Source organism: Narcine bancroftii, chromosome 7 (assembly GCF_036971445.1).
Source record: "Narcine bancroftii isolate sNarBan1 chromosome 7, sNarBan1.hap1, whole genome shotgun sequence".
Taxonomy (NCBI): domain Eukaryota; kingdom Metazoa; phylum Chordata; class Chondrichthyes; order Torpediniformes; family Narcinidae; genus Narcine; species Narcine bancroftii.
The window spans coordinates 96,414,281-96,438,013 of NC_091475.1; the positions used below are offsets into that span (position 1 = coordinate 96,414,281).

The 23,733-nt window shown below is 41.2% G+C and overlaps 1 long non-coding RNA gene across 1 annotated transcript in view; it reads right to left on the reverse strand.

The window, feature by feature from the left end:
- LOC138739127 (uncharacterized) overlaps positions 1-23,733 on the reverse strand; it is a 58,283-nt gene that overhangs the window by 15,352 nt on the left and 19,198 nt on the right. The window contains exon 2 of the long non-coding RNA XR_011342018.1: positions 22,958-22,998. This is a non-coding gene — a long non-coding RNA (uncharacterized lncRNA). The remainder of the gene's footprint in view (positions 1-22,957; positions 22,999-23,733) is intronic.

Consider the following 23,733-nt stretch of genomic DNA (forward strand, 5'->3'; position numbering starts at 1 on the left):
CTAGCACATGGAACTTTTTCACAAAACCTTCACCGAATGCATGATGTAAAGTCTGATACACATTTAAAAGTGGATTAACAACAGAGGGAGAGGGCTCAGAATTTGCTGGATTGGACACCAGAAAGCAGATCTATACAAGGACCAAGTCTTCATTGCAGATTCTTAGACTGCAGAGGCACTCACAATAAAAGAAAGCACTCCTTTCTATACACAATCTGAGTAACTGAATGTGTTGAGCAATAACAGTGGGAGAAAAAGAATGGAAATATTTTTTGTTTAGAGCACTTCAGAGAAGAGAAGCTAGTGTAAAGAGAACAACCTGGGAGGAGCAGGACAGGGGACTAAGTGGGATTGGTGGACCAGGGAGAGGTGAAGCATGATGGTAAATGCAGCAGATTGGCAGATGCAAGTCAAAAGAAGAGAGAAGCTAAGGAAAACTTTGGGATCAGGTGGAAGGAGGTAAGTTATCTAGTACATTTTGCATTCTGCACTAGATACAGCACCTGAAGGTTATCTTGTTTACCTTCACATGGTATACTGCCCTGCTCCTCTCACCCAGTCCTGTTTACTTTAGCTTCTCTCTCTGCATTCCCAGTCATGACGAAGGATTCAATCCTGAAATATCAACTGCTATTTTCTCCCACTGATGCTGTTCGACACACTGGTTCCTCCAGGAGATTCTGTTTCACTTCAGATCCCAGCATCTGCAATCTCCTGCACGTCTCCAAGGTACTCTGTTAATTCTCCCGCCTCTCTCTCCTGTCATGGCTAACTGGTCTGCTGCCCTCCTCCCATTAATTGGCCAGGGAGGGTAAAATGCTCTGATAAATGACCTAACAAATAGAATAACACCACACTTATTAGCCTTCTGAGAGCTCCACAGAGCATTCTGGAATATGAGCAGCATGTTTGAGGGGTTTCCTGTTGAGGTGAAACCTTTCTCCAATCTTCAAGGAGCAAGCAAAGAATAAATTATGATACAACCCTTAAATGGTGATCAAAATCATGATAATGTTCAGTTACTCAAAGTAAGTTGGTCATTGTTAGGGATAGTGAAATGCCAGTCATCAAAGTACAATGCAGGCTTGTGAATAAATTTTTTGCAGACAATTAAAATGATAATCAGATCTCTAATAATCCTGCATGTCACTATTCATCATTTAACTTCCCCTTTTCTGCTTCTTGGAATTGAAGTCAATTTGCTTTCATTTAGTGTATGTGGATTTGAGAGTGGGCGACTGAGGCCAAACTGAAAGCAGCAGACTGTTCTGTGGATTGGGCAGGTAGAGTTTGACAGGGCAGGCGGGTGGATAGGTTATGAGTTGGTGCACTTCTTGTACGCCTCAAGCAATTCATGAGCGTAAGTTCTCAAGAAAACCCTGAATGCACCTGCTCCACTTTGATTGCTGCATTTTTTCAAGGAATCTTTGAGCACATCTTTGAAGCTTTATCCCTGTCCACCTGCAAATCTCAGAGTTCAGAGAAGCCCATCTGATTTAAGTACCCTGTAGTTTGTTGTTGGGCACACAAATTAATTTACTAAGGTAACAATATTGGCTCAATGTGGGATGAGCTGGTGTATACAATGAGTAACCCTTTGATGCCCAGAGATGCTTAGAAAATGTCTACATTACATAAAAGTGCTGTGAAATATTCTGCTACTATGAAAGCCAGTAGACTAAGAGCCAGCTTCAATAGAACCTTTTAAAAATGTTCATGATATTAAGGTGCACTACTTCATAAACAATGTATTACTCATGAAGTGTCGTCAATGCTGAAACATGCTAATCAGTGTGCACAAGGCAAGATTAGATAGCTTTAGGCTAAATCATCCCAATCAATTCTGAAGGGGTTCTTGTAAAATAAAACTAAATGTTAGTCAAATCACCAGATTGCTCCTGATCAAATTGTGCTGTGTTGTTGCATTGTGGGGGCAAGAGGTGACTGATCACCTGCCACCTGAGCAACACCATCAATGCAACAGCCCTCGTTATTTGACTCTTCCAGTCAAATTTCTGTTTTTAAATCTGAGCCTGGACTGACAACATTGTGGGCCGGAGAATATTTTCTGCAGACCTTCAGTATGCAATGATGTTGGGAATTAAACGTCCCACAGTTCTTTTGTGTAGGTCTATAGAATAAATAGATCTCCTGAAATAATTGGGTAGACATCCTACCAGCTGGTAATGTGGCTAAGCACAGTGTGCAATTAATGATTTTGTAGCTGAGTTGGCCTTTAAATCATTGTAGCTCAAACAGCACAAATGGCTGGTGCTTTGCTGCTTTATAGCCTTACTGAATGAAATACAGTGGTATTATTTTAAATTAATTTTACATGCAAATGCTTTCTGGAATAGATTTCCCCCAGAGATGTGTGACCAAAGGCAAAGAGAGCGTGATTTCCACTCAAATAGAATAACCAATCAAAGTATCGTTCAAAGTAAATGCGTCCTTGGAGGAAAAAAAATACTCTGCAGTATGATTGATTGGAGCAGAAGCCTAAGGCCCAGTAGTTTAGACCTAACCAGTCATTTAAGGAACCTCTGATGCCTTCATTATCAACAGATGATTCATGGTTATATACAAAGGAGAAGAATATGTGCTGGCTTTCAATAATCTTGATGAAAAGAGTGGTTGCAAATTTACGCTAATATTTCAGTAACTGTAAATCCCAATGGGATATTATCTATATTTTATGCATTTAAGATTTCTCATATTTTACACAAAATGAAAGAGACCTGGTACTCACCAGTGCAATTGCAGTGGAATACAATAACTTCTCATTATTCCAAGTGCTAAGATATTTACCTTATTTAAAGCTGATGCTCTAACCATTCTGATCAGAGATTTATCACCGTGGGAACATGAAGCAAGGACAGACTTGCAAGATGTGTGAAAAATGCCAAAACATTTTTCACACATCTTGCATCCAGCTTCGAAGATGTTAAGGAGATACTCATGTTCTGATCCAGCAACATACAATGAATTAAAGTTGGTATGAGAGACAGATGCTATTAACTTGAGTTAGGATCAGAATGCAGAAACTGGTTTGACATTCTCTGAAGACATTAATGGTAGTTGTGCTGTCTTTTTGCAGTCCGGGGTTGTAATTATCATCAATTTGAACCCCAGGATGTTTTACGGTCCTTTGAATGCAATAAAAAAAGTTGACAACTGGATAATGATAGAATCCTCTAAAAGATTGATTTGCTTATGCAATCTATTTTGCATGAACACAAGGAATTCTTGTATAAATTATACTATAAATGTTTGAAGCATGACTAGCTATGACCTTTGTTTTGGAAACTTTTCAAGATTATGCCTGTTCGAATACAATGAATAGTTTGGGGAAACAATAGCAAATCTGTTATCTCAATGTTATGCATGGATGCAATAATAATCAACTTTTTTTTTCAGAGTACTATTATATATCTAATCTTTTGTTGAATGTTTAACTGCCACATAGGTGGGCACAATTTTTAGTTTGAAACCCCATTCCACTGTATGGTAGTGGCACAGTGATTGAAAATGTAGATACATTGAGTTTCAATTAAAGGTTAAGTAATTGTCTCAAAGTCAAAACTATACTGAGTGGTCAGAGTGACACAAAACTATAGATTGTCATAGAAACCCATTTGTTTCATGGGATGAAAACTGCCATCTTTATCCAATCTGGCTCCCTGTCTAACAAACCGCTGGGTGACTGTCAGTGAAATGACCTGACAAGCTATTCATTTCAAGGACAAATAAGGACACTGGCCCTGCCCTCAGTGCCTACACTCTGAAAGATGATTAAAATGGGGGGGGGGGGGAAGGATAACTGAAGTCTTTATTTTTAAAAGCATTGATTATCAAAAGAATTACTTTGTTGTTAATTTTCCAATGGCAACAATTTGATATAAATATTAAAAAAAAATATTTGGACTATACTATTTGGGGGAAAGAAATCAATATTCAGCATTCTGCATAAAATTCAAACAGGAGGTTTTTTTTCACATATTTGAACTAAGTTATGCACCATGGTTTTAGAGCTGGGGCTGAATAACTTGTGCACATGAAAGAAGAAGTTGAAGAAGAAAGGAGCAAAGGAATGGCAGAAATTGATAAAGAAATTTTCTCACAATCCACCTGCCTCAAGTGAGATTTTAGATTCCAGTATGACATATCTGCCTGATATATTTACTGTATTCTGTTATAGCTCATTGATTTCTTGTCAAATAGAGGGGTAATTTGTCCTGCATTATTTGTGCTAAATGTGCAATTCAGTAGACAATGTGTCTTCCACCAATGAACCATATTTCAGAATCAGGTGCCTGTAGCATTCAAACTCTCCTTTATCATTGTACTTAGTACAAGCATCTGTGAAGATATTTCTATTAGATGGGGTTTGCACAAATATTTCTGATTTCACGCATCATGTTCTTTAATGGGATTCTCAATTTCACATTGAGAATGGAGTTTCAGTTTTTAAGATTTCTCAGAAAACAGAGGATTTTATTTGAAATAAACAAAAATGTTACTTTTCTGTACTAGGTTCTTTCATTCACTCGGGACGTCCTGTACCAGGTTCAGCTAGAGTAGTAGATCAGACAAAAAGCATCATGTAGCTAATGGGTGGGATATTGTAACACAGCTTGAACATCGTTGATGTCATTAAGTCATAGATTTATACAGCATGGACCGGGTCCTTCAGCCAACCCAAACATGCCGATCATACTTGTCCCATTTACCTGCATTTGATCCATACTCTTCAAAACCCTTGTTATCTGTAAATCAGTCCAAACGTCAGAAATCCCTTTAAATGTAAATGTTTCTGGACTGGTAGCAACATTTGTGTTAATATTTGACTGGGTGGTAATAAAAATCTGGTGGGAGAGAAACAAATCTTAAAGAAACCTGCTCTGGTATTATGCACAATAAATGTCCCTGTCAAGCTGAATTCATGAAAGTATCAGTGCTTGGAAGGTGGATACTTGTTATTTTCTTGTTTTCTGATTTATTATACGATCGCTTTTGCATGCCCATCAGGTGAATCAGTAGAAAAGGATGAGCAGTATTTGTCTGAGCTGCATTTATCACATTTTATTCTGAACATCACAGTTTTCTGCACATTTATAAAGGTTTCTCAGATTGGGCTCATTCCTTCTAATCCCTTCCGAAATCTGTCCTACAACAATTTGGATTCATGTGAGCAACTTTAAAGATGGTATACAAACATTAATTAACATCAAGCCATGTAAAAAAATTGTTTTGTGACAGGTTGATCTCAGAAGTAGAGATGCAAAAAGGTTTGGGTGGGTGGGTGAATTCTAGGACTCAGAACCTGGAATACTGATGGTTGAAGAAACAATAAAGATATGAAGTATGGGTGTTATTCAAGAACAGTGTTTGAGAAATTCAGAGTACTGGTCTGGAGAAAGTTACAGAAATATGGAAGGAGGAGGTCATGGAGAGAGTTAAACATGAAATTGGGGCTTTGGTGGTCTAAGAGATCTCACAAGAAACATATATTTACCCTGGGTCCAAAAAGTGCCAGTGATCGGCAATGAGCTATTCAGCAAAGAGATCTGCTCACAAATTCATTGAATTCATGTCAGTTGAGCAGCTATAATATGTTAAATTTATGAAATGAAATATTTGACAAGTGACTCTGATATATTTTTAAAGGTAGATCAGCTATGAATAACCAAGATACTTAGTCATGCTAGTATTTGAACTAAACACCAATATTCTGACAATGAAAAGTTTGTGAATGACTAAAAACTTATATATTGTAAATGCACTTTCCCTTCATTGGCCTGCTCCACAACACAAATAAAGAATAAAATGTATTTCCTCCCACAAAATCAGTAGCAGGGGAGTTATATCATTCAATACAGTTTTCAATTTACTTTTAAATGGAAAGCAAGACATTTTCAACTAGATCAGCCACATACAGTAGCTATCCTGAAGGAGTGACCCAGTTCGTGACACCCCAAAACCTTTTCATTATCAGCAAGGCACAAATCATGATGTTATGGAATATGCTCAACTCGTATGGATGAGCGCAGCTCAAATAGCATTCAAGAAGGTTAATATCTTACAGGGCAAAGCAGCCTGTTAAGTTGGTGCCCTTAGCATTCACCTCTTCTGCTAAAAGCACATTATGACTGCAGTGTGTATCATCAATAAAATATGTTGCATTTACAACCTTAGACAACCCAGACAAGAACTTCCCAAAGTCATGACCACTGTCTCCAAGAAGGATAAGGGGAGAAAGTGCATGGGAACATAATTGTCTCCATCTAAACCACATATCTTTATTTAAAGATATATCTCTGTTCCTTCAACATGAATAAAATTAAAATCTTTATCATGGATTAATTCTGAATAACTCACCACCACTTTTGCAAGGACAGTTACACATGAGTAATGCATCCTCACCTTACCTGGAATCCCCATATCTTGAAAATGAGTTTAAACATTCTCCAGTTCATCATGTAAAATAGATAATAGCAACTAATGAAACCCTCCAACTTGCTCAACAACCTTGACAATACCTTTTTACACCATATCTCCTGTGAGGATTCCATTCGTTTCTCACAATTCTTCTGTCTTTGTTACATCTGCTCCCAGGACAAAGACTTCAATGCCAGATGTTAGATATTATCCTTCTTCAAAAAATGTGGCTTCCCTCTTCTACCCTTGCCCACATATCTTCCACTAGCCGCACATCTGCCCTGGCTTCGTCTTCCCCCACATGCAACAAGGATAGGATTCCCCTTGTCCTCACCTACCACCCCATTATACATCACATCCAATAAGGCATCCTCCACCATTTCTTCCATATATTAAATGATCCCAACACCAGACATGTCTTCCCTCTCCATCTTCTATAGGGACTGCTCCCTCCGTGACTCCTCCATCCACTCCTTCCTCCCCACCATTCATCCCTTGGCACCCAAACCTGTGACAACAGGAAGTGCTGACCGTGCTCACACTTTCTCCCTCATTGCCATTCGGGGTCACAAAGAGTCCTTCCTGGTGAAATGAAACTTCACTTGTGTATCTGAATTGTCATCTACTGCATCTGATGGTCTAGTTATGGTTTCCTCTACATTGGAAAGTTTGGATGCAGACTTGGAGATCGCTTCACTGAGCTTTTCGGCTTTCTCCACCGCAATCCTTGGGATCTCCAAGTGGAAACCCATTTCAATTCTCCACCTCATTCCCATGCCACCATGTCTGGCCATGGTCTCATGCCCTGCCAGAATGAGACCAGCTGCACATTAGAGGAACAGCATATCATATTCTGTTGTGTACCTTTCAACTGAATGGCATTAAAATCACTTCTTGGGCTTCAATTAGACCCCCTTCTTATCCATATTTCTCATCTCCTTTATCTCACTCTCTCCTTTCCTTCATCTGTGTCTCCTGTCCTCCAGCACTGCATTCACTGAACCACCACTCTTCCCTAATCTATTCTCACCATTCCTTCCCTGTTCATGTCCAATTAACACCTTTGTCTATTAATAGTTCTCTGCTCCTCCCCCTGCCCACTCTTCCCTCCTCCCCCTGCCCACTCTTCCCTCCTCCACTTTATAATTCAGCACCTGCCTGCTTTTAACACCAAATCTGAAGAAGGCCTCAGGCCCAATACCTCACATATATCTTTAACTCCTATGACTTGGTGAGTACCTCCAGCATTTCTATATTTTTATACAATCACACCATTTCAAACCACTGAACATCTTGATGTAAATTATTGTTATCCAGTAGGCAATTTCAGATAGCCCAGAAGTTGAGATGTAAAGACAGAGAAACTCTGCCAAAACGCATAATCACCTACCTCTCTGAATATGTGCAGGCAGTCTCCAAGCTGCATATTCCAACCCCTCTCCGAGAGGGATAATCTCCGCAGTGCAGCCCTCCGCCTATCAATCTGAATGTACTGCCTTGCTGAGCAGTTGTTTAGGGGTGGGTAGATGATGCCATCAGCCCATGACCCATCTCTCCACCCACCCCTGTCCCTCCAAGTCAGTGGGCAGTGGGAGCTGTTAGTAGGGGTCGTCAGGGCAGAAGAGACCATCGGGACAGTGGGAGCTGTTAGCAGGGGCTGGTGGGGCAGCAGGGACTGGCTGGGCAGCAGGAGCCATCGGGGGGTAGCCAGTGTGGGCTAGGACAGCCACACCGAGCTGCTTCGGCCTTCGAGGCTGCTCTCTGCGGCTCAAAATATGGCAGAGCAATACCCATAATCCCCTAGGGAGCTGAAACCGCTCTATGATTCCCAGAACAGTTCCAGCTGCGTGGGGGATTATGGGTAGGGAAGACGGCCATTGCTCTGCCACATATTTATGATTATTTATGATGGGTAGCGCTACGACACCAGTTGCCCCACCTCCGTCAAATCCAGAGGGTGCTACGAGGCGCCTCTGGATATGAATGGGACGCTGGAGCAGCCTTTTAGAGTGCTGTCTGAAAAATAAGTTCCCATTTTTCCATCCGCTCTATAGCCGGTCTCAAGGCAAAGGCCCAACATTAAATGGCCTACTGAAATTACCTCAGCATTGCCACTCATCCAATGAATCAAATTTCTGTGCCTTCAATTATGTTTTTGGTTCTCAGATATAGGTGATGTCAGCAATGTGGCATAGATTGGCCATTTACAGTTGCCTGGAGATGTGAAATGCTTCTTTATTATGGTAACCATGCTGCATGTTACATTTGATAATGACTTTAAGGATATTTATGCAGTCATGAAAAAAAGATGTTGTATGTTTTAGAATGGAATTTGATAATGCTGTCCCCATAACATCTCTAGCCTGTATCAATGATGGATATCTAAATAGATGAGATGATGTTGAGGTAATTAGACCTCCTTCAGATTGGTACACATTGGTAATAGTGCAGGTGCACGGAATAAGAAAATTGTTCCATCATTAGTAGTTGAGTCTCTTGACACTGTTAAGGTTCTGGTGAGACACATCACATTCTTGACTTGAACCTAGTGAAAGGTGAAGAAGCTTTGAATGAATTGAGATATTAACCATTTATTGCAGTGATTAGTGATAGAACTTTGCCTTTGGCTGCTTGTGCCAAGTGTGTAATAAACCACTGTTACACTGTGATTAGCTGCTATCGACTCGAAAAGCTTCTCGAGACTAATCCTACCCATAGCCCCTTGCAGGCTACCCCTTTCCTTTTGCTCTGATCAGTCAAGGAGGTGAATGGTTGTTTGATAGTATTCCAGTCTTTAGTTATTAAAAGCCTCACTACTCAGCCTTTTGTGAATTATTGATGGTACATCAACGTTAATGGCTAAAATGTTCAAAGGAGTATGGAACAGAACTAAAATCAGAGAAACTTGACATAAATCGCCAGATGCCCCGAACACCTTTGAGCTGTGAATACGATGCTTCGAAAACTTCTTGGCGACAGCTGCCAACGGCATTACCATGGACACAAATCATCTGAGACTACTCCTCTCATGGGTTGGAACCCATTTTTTTCCCATAATCAGTAACGTCAGCTCATACCAGACAGTGATGGAGATCCTCATGGTCCAATATCACCGAAATGTTATGAGGTCTACACCATGCATCCCCTGGCCACCAGAAAGCAACACCTTGGTGAGTTTAGCACTGAATTCCTGCGGGCCCTCTGGATCCTGTGCAGAGTCTGCGACTGTAAGCACGTGTCCGCTACCCAGTGTGCCAAGGACTTCATTAGAGATGCCTACGTTGCCGGTCTCCTGTCTGGGTACATATGCCAGCAATTACAAGAGCAAGAGGTATTCAATTTGATGAGGGAAGTTGAGCTTACAGAGACGCTGGAGGTGCTTGGTCACTTGTATCCTGGGACGTGGCATCATCCCATCCTGCGAGTCCCATATGCCGAATGACGACTCTAATGACCTGACCTCGGCTGCCATCATGGGCAATATCTCAAGTTGTTACTTTTGCGGGCGGGACACGCACCCAAATAAATGTTGCCCTGCCAAGGATGCAGTTTGCTCCCAGCACCAGAAAAAGGGGCATTACACCAAAGTTTGCCAATCTAAATCACCAGCGAGATCCAGTAGCGCCACATGTGGCCAGTCATCACAATCAGCGCCATCTTCACTGCACTCCAGTGACACCATGTGTAAAGCAGGGGAGATGCCATTTTGGATTGAGCACCAAACGACATCTTTCTTGGTACACGATGTCATGAGGAGTCAAGGCTAGCCATCCTGGGGCTGATGGCAGCACTTTCAGAAGTGGGAGAACTCAACACACTCCATTCTGGCATTTATCATACTGAACCAGGAGGCAACACGACCTCGCCAGATCCATGATGGACGTCCAGGTAAACGGGCCTGTTATCAAATGTTTATTCAATGGTGGGAGTACAGACAGTTTTATCCACCCCGATGCCACTAAAAGTCTGTTCCTTAAAGTACAGCCCGCCAAACACAGGATATATCTCGTCTCCAAATCATACTCCACGCCCATCCATGGATCCTGCATAGTGAGTCTGACTGTTAGAGGCGTAGTATATTAATATTTCAAGCTGCTTATCGTGCCTCAGTTCTGTACTGTTACTGGGCCTGGACTTCCAGTGCCAACTGGAGAAGTTCACCTTGCAATTCGACGGGCCTCCCCCCCGCCCCAGCCCCACTTACAATCTGCAACAAACAGTTCTCAGACAGCCCCTGCAGGCGATGCACCCTCCCCCCCACTGTTCACCAACCTCACTGCTTATTGCAACCCTGTGACCACCAGGTGTCGTCACTACTGTGCTGCTGACAAGGAGTTTATCAAGTCAGAGATCACATGGTATTGGGCGAGGGCATCAGCAAGGCCAGCACTAGTCCTTGGAGTGCCCAGGTTGTTGTGATCAAGAATGAGGAAAAGAATAGAATGGCCATTGACTACAGCTAGTCTATCAACCAATATATGCAGCTCAATGTGGACCCCCTTCCCCACATATTCGATATGATCAACCACATCGCAAAGTATTGGATGGTCAACCAGATCGCAAAGTATTGGCCGTTTTCCACGATAGACCCGAAGTCGGCCCCAGGACTGCCAGTATATGGCATTCAAGGCAGGTGGCCAGCTTTATCACTTCCTCCAGTCTCTTTTGGTGTCACAAATGGGGTTTTCATTTTCCAAAGGGAAATGGACCACATGGTGGACCACTACAATCTACAGACCACGATGCTAATCTCAACAATTCCTTCATGAAGCAAAATGCATGAACCTGACATAACAAGGAGAAATGTGTCTTTCAGCATGACTGGCCATCCCTGGCTATGTTGTTGGCTCTGACTCTGACTGCATGCGTCCATTGATGGAGTTGCGCCTCCTTCATACCCTAAAAACACTGAAGAGATGCTACTATGCAGACAAAGTTTGGCCACTGGTCAAAGCCACAACAGTTCTGTTGATAAAGGAAGACCAGAAAGCATTCGAATGGGTCAAATATAACATCACCAAGGAAACCATGCTTGTCATAGATGAGTCAACACTATTCCAAGTGGAGAGCGATGTATCTGACTTTGCCCTGATGGCCACTTTCAACCAGGCAGGCAGGTCAGTTGCCTTTTTCTTATTTACCCTCCAAATCCTTGAGATTTGTGCAGGCAGTTGTGGATGCAATATACCACTGGAGGCACTATCTCCCTGGGAAATGGATCACGCTTCTCAAAGACCAACAAACGGTCACATTCATATTTAATAATAAACAAAGGGGCAGAATCAAAAATGACAAAAGCCTCAGGTGGAGAATCAAACTGTCTACTTACATCTATTACATCCTCTACAGACCTAGCAAACTTAATGAACCCCCAGATGCCCTATTCAAATGAACAAACTACAGACTCTTCACTATAACCTCTCTCATCCAGAAGTTATGAGGTTTTTCCATTTTTTCAAATCTCAGACTAACCTTCTGGAATTTTTCGAGGATGTGACAAAGAGGGTGGACTTGGGAGAGCCTGTGGATGTGGTGTATTTGGACTTCCAGAAGGCCTTTGATAAGGTACCGCACGGGAGACTAGTGGGCAAGATCAGGGAGCATGGTATTGGAGGTAAGGTGCTGACATGGATAGGAAATTGGTTAAGAAATAGGAAACAAAGGGTTGGGGTAAGCGGGTCTTTTTCAGGATGGCAGGATGTGACGAGTGGAGTGCTGCAGGGATCGGTATTTGGTCCTCAGTTGTTTGTAATTTATGTAAATGATTTGGATGAGGGGATTATTAATAACTTGAGCAAATTTGCAGATGACACGAAACTGGGTGGCAGTGTGGGGTGTGAGGAGGATGTCAGGAAAATGCAGAGGGACTTGGACAAGTTGGGAGAGTGGGCTGCTGAATGGAAGATGATGTTCAATGTAAGCAAATGTGAGGTTATCCATTTTGGGGGCAATAATAGGAAAGCTGAGTATTATTTAAATGGAGACAAGCTAGGGAGTGGGGAGGAGCAAATGGATCTGGGAGTACTTGTTCACCAGTCACTGAAGACTAGCATGCAGGTTCAGAAAGCTGTGAAGAAGGCTAATAGCATGTTGGCTTTCATAAAGAGGGGATTGGAGTATAGGAACAGAGACGCCCTTCTGCAGTTGTACAGGGCCCTGGTGAGACCCCACCTGGAGTATTGCGTCCAGTTCTGGTCTCCAATTTTGAGGAAGGATATACTAGCTATAGAGGGTGTGCAGCACAGATTTACAAGGTTAGTTCCAGGGATGGCGGGGTTGACATATGCTGAAAGGCTAGAAAAACTGGACTTGTATCCGATGGAGTTTAGAAGGATGAGGGGGGACATGATTGAGGTATACAAAATTATCAGGGGGATAGACAGGGTGAAGTCGGATTACTTGTTCCCAATGATGGGGGAGACGAGGACTAGAGGGCATAGTTTAAGAATACAGGGTAGGCCCTTTAGGACGGAGATGAGAAAACATTTTTTTTACCCAGAGAAGTGTGAATCTGTGGAATGCTCTGCCACAGAGGGTGGTAGAGGCAGATTCGCTGATTATGTTCAAAAGAGAGTTAGATAAGACTCTAGTGGGCAAAGGAGTTAAGGGTTATGGGGATAAGGCTGAAAAGGGGTACTGATGGTAGTGATCAGCCATGATCTGTAAAATGGTGGTGCTGGCTCGATGGGCCGAAGGGCCTACTCCAGCTCCTATTGTCTATTGAGGAGGTCCGGACAATGACTAGAAACTGACAGGTCTGTGCCGAATGCAAACCACAGTTCTAATGGCCAGACAAAGTGCATCTCATCAAGGTTACACACTCCCTCAAGCACCTCAGCATCAACTACAAGGTTCCCCTCCCTTCCTCCAACTAGAATGCCTATTCCCGTTTTCTCTATCCCATGCCCTGACATTACCATGGCCACTGTTAGCAAGGCACTCTGTAGTTACTTCATGCTCTTTGTTTACCCCGGCTTTATCTATAGTGACTGGGATACATCATTTATGAGGGATGAGCTGCGGCAGTACCTGTTTTCCAGGGGCATCGTCATGAGCAGGACCACCAGCTACAATCCCAGGAGTAATGGACAAGTACAAAATGAAAATGCCACCATCTGGAAGACCATCCTTCTGGCACTGAGTTCACAGGGTCTCCACGTCTCCCATTGGCAAGAAGTCTTCCCAGATACACTTCATTCTGTTCGGTCACTTTTATATATGGCCACCAACAGCTTCATGAATGGATGTTTGTTTTCCCTCAGTAGTCTGCTTCAGGGACTACATTGCCCACGTGGTTTACCTCACCAAGACCTGTCCTGCTCCGCAAGCATAATAGACAATCTAAGTCTGACCCACTGGTCGAGAGGGGTCCACCTCCTCCATCTAAACCCCCAGTCGGCTTATGTTGCCTTCCTTGACAGGCGAGAAGACACAGTCTTGATCCAAGATCTGGTACTGTTGGGATCCCACCCAACCACCACTGATTTTCCACAGACACTCTCTCCCACTTCACCATTAGGGGCCCTAAAACCTACAGCTGACCACCCCTTACCCCAGGCTACTGTTCCTGCCAATGATGTACCAGCACAACACCCCCACCTGTTCCTGCCCCTCGGCGATCTATTGACAGGCCAACCCCTCAACCTGATCATGATGCTATGGCAGTCCCCCCAATCATTGCCACGGTGCTTGCTGCAACAGAGGAGACTCCCTGATAGACCTAATCTGTAAAGTATACATGTTCAGTTATTTCATTCTCTTTTGTTTTCACCCCACAGGATTCTTCTTAAAAAGGAGGGGTGATTGTGGTCAACCACTGTTACACCCATGATTGGTTGCTATTGACTGGACACACCTCCCGAGACCAATCTTATGCATAGCTCTTTGCAGGCTACCCCTTTCCTTTGGATCTGATCAGTCAAGGAGTTGGATGGTTGTTTGATAGTGTTCCAGTCTTTAGCTTTTAAAAGCCTGATTGTTTCACTACTCAGTCTTTTGTGAATTATTCATGAAAGTGTACGATAAATCAATTCATTCAAGAATGCAAATTTTACCAGAAAACTCGATAATATTGATTAAACACTGGTAGAAAAACAGGAATAAAATATTTGAATTTGGTAGCTTTTTTGTCTCAGGTTCTTAATTATTCATCTTTAGTTTTCATTTTTGTTTTTTGCATAGAACTTACATGACTTTTCCTTTCTGAAGTGTCTCCCTACTTTCCAGGGGCTGTAATTAACACAGGAACAACCAAAATTCCAAATATCCATATCACCCTGCGAGTTTAGGTAGAATATCTGAAGTGCGGTATTTAAGGAGGCTGGACATCCTATTCATTATCCCGTTGTTCCCGGATCACCTGCAGTTCAGTTTAAACTGCAGGGAATCCATGAAAATATCTAGGGATCAAGGAGGTAAAACCTCAAAAATTCCCTACTTATTTCCATCACTTTACTCAAATCAATATCCTTCTCCTTAGTAAGTAATGAAGGAAAAAAAAACTTCAAAATCACCCCCATCTCTTTTGATCCACTCTCATCCTTTAGGGAACCAATTTGATTCGGGAATAACAGGCTAATGAATAGGATGTCCAACCCCCTTAAATACTGCACTTCAGCTGCTCTGTCAAAACTCGAGGTGTGATATGGATATTTGGAGTTCTAGTCGTTCCTATGTGAACGACCGCTCCCAGAAGGTAGGGAGACACTTCAGAATGCAAAAGTCACACAAGTTCCATGTCGAAAAAAAACAAAAATGAGTCTTTATTCCCTTTCTGATCTTTTTTACACAGACTGCATTCTGAGAAATTGGGAATAATTTCCTGCAATGCAGTGGCTGAGAAAAAAGAAAAATTTTGATTCACAATCTTTTCCATCATCAAATTTTAGTCAGAATCTTAGCTCAGGTACTTTTCCAAGGGGCTTTCTGTTTGGATCCATCAACAATAAGATAAACAATTTTATATTCAGAGGCAACAAACTATCTTCATCAGAAATGAAGATATCCTGAGAAGATGCCAGAGATGAGAGAAACTTCATGGTTTTCTGTAATAGTGGAATAGCATCCTTAATTGTACAAATAGATGGGACTAAAGTTTATAGTATCTTCAGTAGCACAACATAACTAATCCATAGTGCGTCTTAAACTTGTTTTTTTTTAAATTTCAGAAAATTAAACAAAAATTCTTTAAACTTCTTTATCCATATAGCCATTGTAGATGTATTTGGAATGGCTTTTACAAGTTATTCCTGCACAAGAATGAAGGAAAGAAAGTTGAGGAGCATTTTTGTTTTGATGTGCGGAACATCTAAATACAATTCCAATTCTATTAATGCCACATAAATGGTTTGAAGTCTGAACATATGGACAAAACCAGTACTGTATCAATAACTCATGCCTGAGGAACTGTAAATATTAATTTTCGGGGCTCGTGTTAATTATCCTGAGAGCTTCCAAGGCATGTCACACTGCTGGTAATGCCAGTTAAATTATAACTCTAACACACTACAGGTAAATGGCTCAAAAATAAACAGGACTAAACCTGGCAGAATTCTTGCTTGATATCTTGTATGGCAATGAAAACAATATTAAAGCAAATAACTAATAACATAACATAGATAACAGCAAAGGATAATGATTTTGTCCTTGCTAGTCAAGGTTAGGTCATATGGAGAAAATTCATTAAAGCCTTTTAATCTGTAAATATTCTAGTAAAAAGATGTGTTTTGAAATCTTTATTTTAACTTGAAGATACCACAGGAGGCTATTTTCCAAAAATGGCTGGGGGTTTCATAGAAAAGCAATGGCACACTGCCAGTGAGCTTCCTTCAAGTATTTGCTGTTCCTGAATACTTGAAAGATTATCCTCATAGATCCAAATCCCACTTTCAGTACAAGACTTAAAACTTGAACTTGAATTCAGAACCTAAACACTGAACTGGTAACCAAGAAAATATTTCAAAATTCTGCCAGTATGAGAGCTGATGATCAAATCTAGTGACTTGATTAATCTTTGATTAATTTTACTTGCTAGGTGCTGTACCAATCTCATCCAGCCATCATATCTGTATTAATGCTCTGAAATAGTGTAATCCAATGAACCATAAGGCAAAGCTTCTGTATCTTGGCTTGTATGTGGATCAAAGAATCTACTTGATTTCTTAAAGACAGCTGTTTTAGTCAGTGGTAAGCTGGTGTTGTTTTGGAAAATATTTTGCCCTGTTTGTCTAATCTGTGCATGTACATAAAAATAACTGATGTCACATGGTTATCCAACTGCACGAAAACCAACAGCAATGAGCTCTCTGAACCCTTCTCCATTAACTATGGCGTGAAGCAAGGCTGCGTTCTCGCACCAACCTTCTTTTCAATCTTCTTCAGCATTATGCTGAAACAAGCCATGAAAGACCTCAACAATGACAACGCTGCTTACATCCAGTACCGCACGGATGGCAGTCTCTTCAATCTGAGGCGCCTGCAAGCTCACACCAAGACACAAGAGCAACTTGTCCGTGAACTACTCTTTGCAGACGATGCCGCTTTAGATGCCCATTCAGAGCCAGCTCTTCAGCGCTTGACTTCCTGTTTTGCGGAAACTGCCAAAATGTTTGGCTTGGAAGTCAGCCTGAAGAAAACTGAGGTCCTCTATCAGCCAGCTCCCTACCATGACTACCAGCCCCCCCCACATCTCCATCGGGCACACAAAACTCAAAACGGTCAACCAGTTTACCTATCTCGGCTGCACCATTTCATCAGATGCAAGGATCGACAACGAGATAGACAACAGATTCGCCAAGGCAAATAGCGCCTTTGGAAGACTACACAAAAGAGTCTGGAAAAATAACCAACTGAAAAACCTCACAAAGATTAGCCGTTGTCATACCCACACTCCTGTTCAGCTCCGAATCATGGGTCATCTACCGGCATCACCTACGGCTCCTAGAACGCTTCCACCAGCGTTGTCTCCACTCCATCCTCAACATTCATTGGAGCGACTTCATCTCCAACATCGAAGTGCTCGAGATGGCAGAGGCTGACAGCATCGAATCCACGCTGCTGAAGATCAAACTGCGCTGGGAAGGTCACGTCTCCAGAATGGAGGACCATCGCCTTCCCAAGATCGTGTTATATGGTGAGCTCTCCACTGGCCACCGAGACAGAGGTGCACCAAAGAAGAGGTACAAGGACTGCCTAAAGAAATCTCTTGGTGCCTGCCACATTGACCACAGCCAGTGGGCTGATATCGCCTCCAACCATGCATCTTGGCTCCTCACAGTTCGGCAGGCAGCAACCTCCTTTGAAGAAGACCGCAGAGCCCACCTCACTGACAAAAGACAAAGGAGGAAAAACCCAACACCCAACCCCAACCAACCAATTTTCCCTTGCAACCACTGCAACCGTGTCTGCCTGTCCCGCATCGGACTTGTCAGCCACAAACGAGCCTGCAGCTGATGTGGACATTTACCCCTCCATAAATCTTCGTCTGCAAAGCCAAGCCAAAAAAGAAACAAGGCAAGAAAAGATGGGAAAGAGAAACTAAGAATTTGCAATGCATTCCTTAATGATATTTGAATATTAATCAGTTTTAGTATTCTAGATCTATTAATGGTTCATTCGATCTATTTTTGGTCCAAATGGTTCACATTTACATCACTGAGATATAAGGAGTGAAAATGATGAGTCATTGTGCAGATGAGCAAGAGAGCATGGTGGTGCTAATGGTATCAAAGAGAATAAGTGAGTTAACAGATTGAGAGCTGTAAATAAATGTAATGCATCGCTACTGGGTTGGAAATTGAAATTAAAATAGATTTTATTGATTTCTAGAGTAAATAGTAAAATAGGTGGGGTGTGAGGAGTATACTGGCTAGATAGAGAATAAAACCACAAAGCAATTATAACTGAAATATTGTTGATTGTTGCAAAATGGAGCAAAATATTGTGTGAAGGAGTTGTTGTAATCAGTAGTCGGGCTGCAAACTTGGAGAAGTGGGCAGAAAGGATGGAGTCTAATTTTCTTACCTTTAGACTCTGCTTTTTTTTTACTTTCAAATGACACAGCAAAACATTCAATTCTAGAGTAATTTAGGATTGGCAATAACTGGCTTGGCCCTGATGCCAATCCATCAATAAAAGTTGAATATTGAAGTTGAACTTAGAAAACATAAATTTAATTGAGAATGATGGTGTGATCCTTCCTAAAGTTGAGTTGAGTTTTAAAGAGTTTATTAAACATTCTTAACATTCTTACTAGTTGCTATACATTGTTACAAGCTATTAAAACTTTGTTAGATGGTGTTAAAACTTTGTTAAGAGGGTCAATAAAAATTGTCAGACATTCTAATTCCTTATTATTTCGTAGAACAAAAGAACTAAAACTTAAATGTGATCTCTCTAACAAACCATAAGGTCTTGGCTCAAAGGTGTTTTTAGGAGACCCTTAAAAATATGTAAATAACATCTTGAAAGCCATAAACATAACTCATTTGCATGAAATACATTTTAACCCTTATAAATCATAAAGTGTATTATTATCTGATATTAAGGAAAGTTTCCGAAGGAGAAGGGTGCAAACCAATGGATGATTTAGATGATATTACCAAGGAGTAAATTTGTAAGTGAGAAACAAAAAAAGGATATAACCTTGGTCAACTGGTGAAATATAGGTTTAAGAATGAAAATAAAGACAATTGTAATGGATGTTTGGGTATGGTTCAATAGATGTGATATGTCGAAGAACGTATAAAGAGGATGGATAAGGCTCTTGTAGGCAGGGGAGTTAAGGGTTATGGGGATAAGGCTGGGATTGGATATTGAAAGGGAAAGATCAGCCATGATCTGATAAATGGCAGTGTTGGCTCGAAGGGCCAATTGGCCTACACCAGAACCTATTGTCTATTGTCTAAAGCATAGGTAGTCCTCAGTAATATCTCTGCCAAGGAAAGATGTCGATGGGATGACATGTAGTGCATTTATGGCTGACACCTGGGTCCACATTTTAGTGTAAAATACAGGGTGTGTGGTAGATTCCATGGTGTAAGATTTTGGAATCAGGAAGGGAGTATGAACGATTAGCTTTCAGCAGCTGTACAGGGAGGAAGAAGTGGGGAGAAAATAAAATGGCCCAATTTGGGGTTCCTGCTCAGCCACAAATATTTCTGAGTCTCTTGATGACACAGTTGAAAGTTGTATGATAATACAAGAAAAAAAAATAAAACCTGGGCTAGTACCACGGAGCATGCAGATGCTGGGCCAAAAAAAATGTGTGATGCCATTGGCATTAAACTACAGTAGGATACTACAGTAGCATCTAACACATGCAATGTCATTTAAATCCATGTCACTAGATTGAGAGAGCTTCCCAGGTGCATCAGGTGCTGCCTCAGTTAATGGTAGTTCAAAGCAAGATCCATTATGTGAAGCCTATAGGTTTATTTATAAGGATTGATTGGGTTTGTAAAGCACAGGCAACATAATAACCATTAAGGTGTCTAAACGTAAGGGATAACCTTTCCAATATAGAAATGTTTTGCTGTCCTTAATTATATTCTGTTCTTGTGCTATGAGATTTACAATGATCATATAATTGAATAAATTAAAGCTGTGAAATTGTTTTGCACTGTTTTTATGTGTATTTGAAAATTGATCAGCTAATGTGTTACACATGCAGCTGGAGAGACTGATTGAGAGGACCTCAGCTCATCGTGTCCAAAAATGTTTGTTGCCATGCATCACTTATACAATGCTGAACCCAACTGACAAATGTTTCTGGTCTCTTCTTAGTGGAAAGATGTGTATATCTTCTGTAATGGTTAAAATACAGATTCTGAAAGATGTTTGCATTCTTTGAGTGTCTCCATAGAAATATATTTTTTCCCTTGCTCTCTCTCTCTCTCTCTCTCTCTCCCTCTCCCTCTCCCTCTCCCTCTTCCTCTCTCTCTCTCTCTCTGCATGTTTTAATGATCTGTTTTGATTCATTTGATTCAGCAAAGATGGAAGGATTTGAAATGGTCCCAAAACTTTGATTAATCATTTTAAGCACCATTTAATCATAGTTTTTTTGTATCCTATAACAAAGGTGTAATAAATTAGTAACCTCTATAAGGTTTAATAAACTTTGGAAAACTCAACTTTGGTTCAGAACTTTTTTGAATGATTCATGAACAACAACGACATTTTAATCGCTCCAGGTGATTATAAAAGAAGGTATTCATGACATCTAGTCAATAAAAGAGGAACTATTGACTCATTAGTCAGTGAAAGATGGAATTTAAGACAATAGAAAGTTGGAAAATGGATTGAAATTCAGATTGGATCATTTGGGCTCTGTTTGGAGCATTTTGAACATCATCAACAACAGCACCAAAGTCAATGAAGTAGCAATAAGCCTTACTAAAGGATTCCTTCTGTATGTTTATTGCAAGGTAGGACACAGTTTGGGGAAACTGATTCTTGTCCTTTGAGCACTGATTTGGTGTTGGAGTTATTGTTGTGAATGTTTGATGACTTAGTGCTATGACCGGCTGAATGGATAAGATGGCAGCCACCACTGAAGCAGCTGCACCTAAGGAGCTATGTGTTGAGAAGATGAATGTCACAGAACTTAAAGAAGTGCAAAGGTGGTAATGAGATGTAAGTGGAAACAAAGTGACTCTTCAAGCAAGACTTAATGAGGAAATAGAAAAGCAGAAGGCTGCAGCTGTAGGGGATACAGATCCCTCAGAATTACTGGAAAAAAAAACATTAATAGGAACCAAGCTCAGCCACTAGGAAATGGCTGAAGCTTTGCCACAGATGATGCTGAGGGGGATGGGCCAATCCAAAATGTAGACACAGTCAGATATTAAGGTGACATCTGACTTACAGGATGAAATAGGTCCTAAAGACATTGTGTGAAATGCTGAAGAAGGAGAAGTAAGAGGAGTTCTAGATTGGGCTCCAGAGCTTCAAGTATTGAATTTATAAGTCTAAAGATTCAGATAGACATGGCAGCTCATGGTGGAAAAATGAATTTCAACTTAAAATTTCAAATTAAATTGGAATTAGAAGAGCGGGAGGAGCAGATAATAATAACATGGGTGCAGCTACAAAGAGAAGAGGACCAGAAGCAGGAGCAGCTGTGGATGGAAAAGAATCAGAGGGAAGAGCAACTAAGTATAACATTGGAGAAGCTATGAAGAGGAACAGAAACAGCAGCAGTTACGGATGGAAAAGAATCTGCAGGAAGAGCAGTTAAGAAGGGAGGAAGTGCAGCTAAAAGGCAAAAGGGGCGACAGGAACTGGACAAAAGAATTGTTAATCAGGCAGGACAAAGGCACTGGAAGGCTCAGTGGTATCTGATGCTTGAACTAAATTAACTAAAGCATCACATTTTGAGGAAGAACAACAGAAAAAGAAAATATTTAATACCAAGGTGGAGCCAGTGCTGCGTTCACAAGACATGTATGGTCCTGAAATAGACTGGTAGAGGCACAGTGCTGAGCCAGTGCTATGGTTACAAGATGTGCCTGGCCATGAACTAGACAGGCTAAGGCACGGTGGTGCCAGATTTCAAACCTCAATTATAACTCCATTGGCAGAGATGTGAGCCTAATGACATCTTGTGAAACAGAATACCTCTCTCTCCCAGCAGGTAATAAATATTTTCTTTTTCTAATGAGCCTGATGAACTGTGGTAGCAGAAATTCAAGGATTACTTTCCTGAGAGCTTCAGGGATGACCAAGAACCTTTAAAAGAAGATCAGCAGTTCTTGAAATTGGTTTCAAGATCTGCCAAACTGGTTAAGGATCATTATTGCATTGGATTATATTTAAAGGAAAGGGAAATATGCCTGCCTGACAATAGAAGTGTTATCGAGCAATGTACACTCAATTTAAAGAGAAGATTCAAGTAATATTCTTCCTTTCATTCAGATTACACCAACTGTGTGTCTGACATGATATTTCAAGGTTACGCAGAGAAAGTACCAGATGATATTTTGGAATGTTGGCACAAATAAAGTGGTATTTATTTCACCATGGGGTTTTGTATCCACAGAAGAAAAAGAAATGGTGTGGTGTTTGATTGTTGAGCAACCTTTCGGGGAGTTTCACTAAATTCCCAAATCTTACAGGGTCCTGATATGACCATTATGTTGATTGGAGTCTTAACTGGATTCCATAAATAACCTGTCATCATAACTGCAGACAGTGAAGCAATGTTCCATCAGGTGAAGGTACTGAATGAAGACCGTAACTTTACAATTGCTTTGGTGGCCTGATGGAGACTACAGACAGAACACGGTGAAATACAGAATGACAGGGTATTTCTTTGGAGTGACTTCATCACCAAGCTGTGCAAATTTTACCATTGGGAAGTGCATGGAGGACAATATGGAAAAATATAGCTCCAAAGCCATAAGCACCATCAGGAATGACTTCCATGTGGATGACTGTTTCACTTCTGTAGCTACAGCTATGAAGCAATAGCTCGCTATCATGAGTTAAAGGCGATCTGCAACAAAGGAGGTTTTTCACTTACCAAATGGACAAGTAACAGTCACCAGGTATTGGCTGCCATACCTGAAAGAGAGAAGGTAAAAGAAATGAAGAATTTGGACTTAGACCATGACAACCTTCTTATGGACAGAGCGCTAAGTGTTCAGTGTGACTTTTTTAAGTTTAAAATCATTTTGAAGGACCGACCTCTCACAAGAAGGGGTATTCTATCAACAGTCAGTTCGATATATGATCCTCTAGGAATATTGGCACCAGTTGTCCTGATTGCCAAGAAGATTCTGCAAAATTTGTGGGGATGATGAGATACCAGAATCCATTGTACAAAAAAAGGATGTGTTAGATACAGGATCTTGGTAAACTGGAAGTCTTCAAGATTGAGAGATGCTTCAAACCCACCAATTTTTGAACTGTAAATCTGCCCAATTGCATCATTTTGCTGACGCATGTGAAGAGTGTTATGGGACTGTTAGTTACCTATGACTGCATGATAACCAGGATCAGATATATAACCATATAACCACTTACAGCATAGAACAGGCCAGTTCGGCCCTACTAGTCCATGCCATAACAAACTTCCACCCTCCTAGTCCCACTGACCAGCACCCGGTCCATACCCCTACAGTCTTCTCCTCTCCATGTACCTATCCAGTCTATCCTTAAATGTAACCAATGATCCCGCCTCAACTACGTCTGCCAGAAGCTCATTCCACATCCCTACCACCCTTTGCGTAAAGAAATTTCCCCTCATGTTCCCCTTATAATTTTCCCCCTTCAATCTTAAAACATGACCTCTAGTTT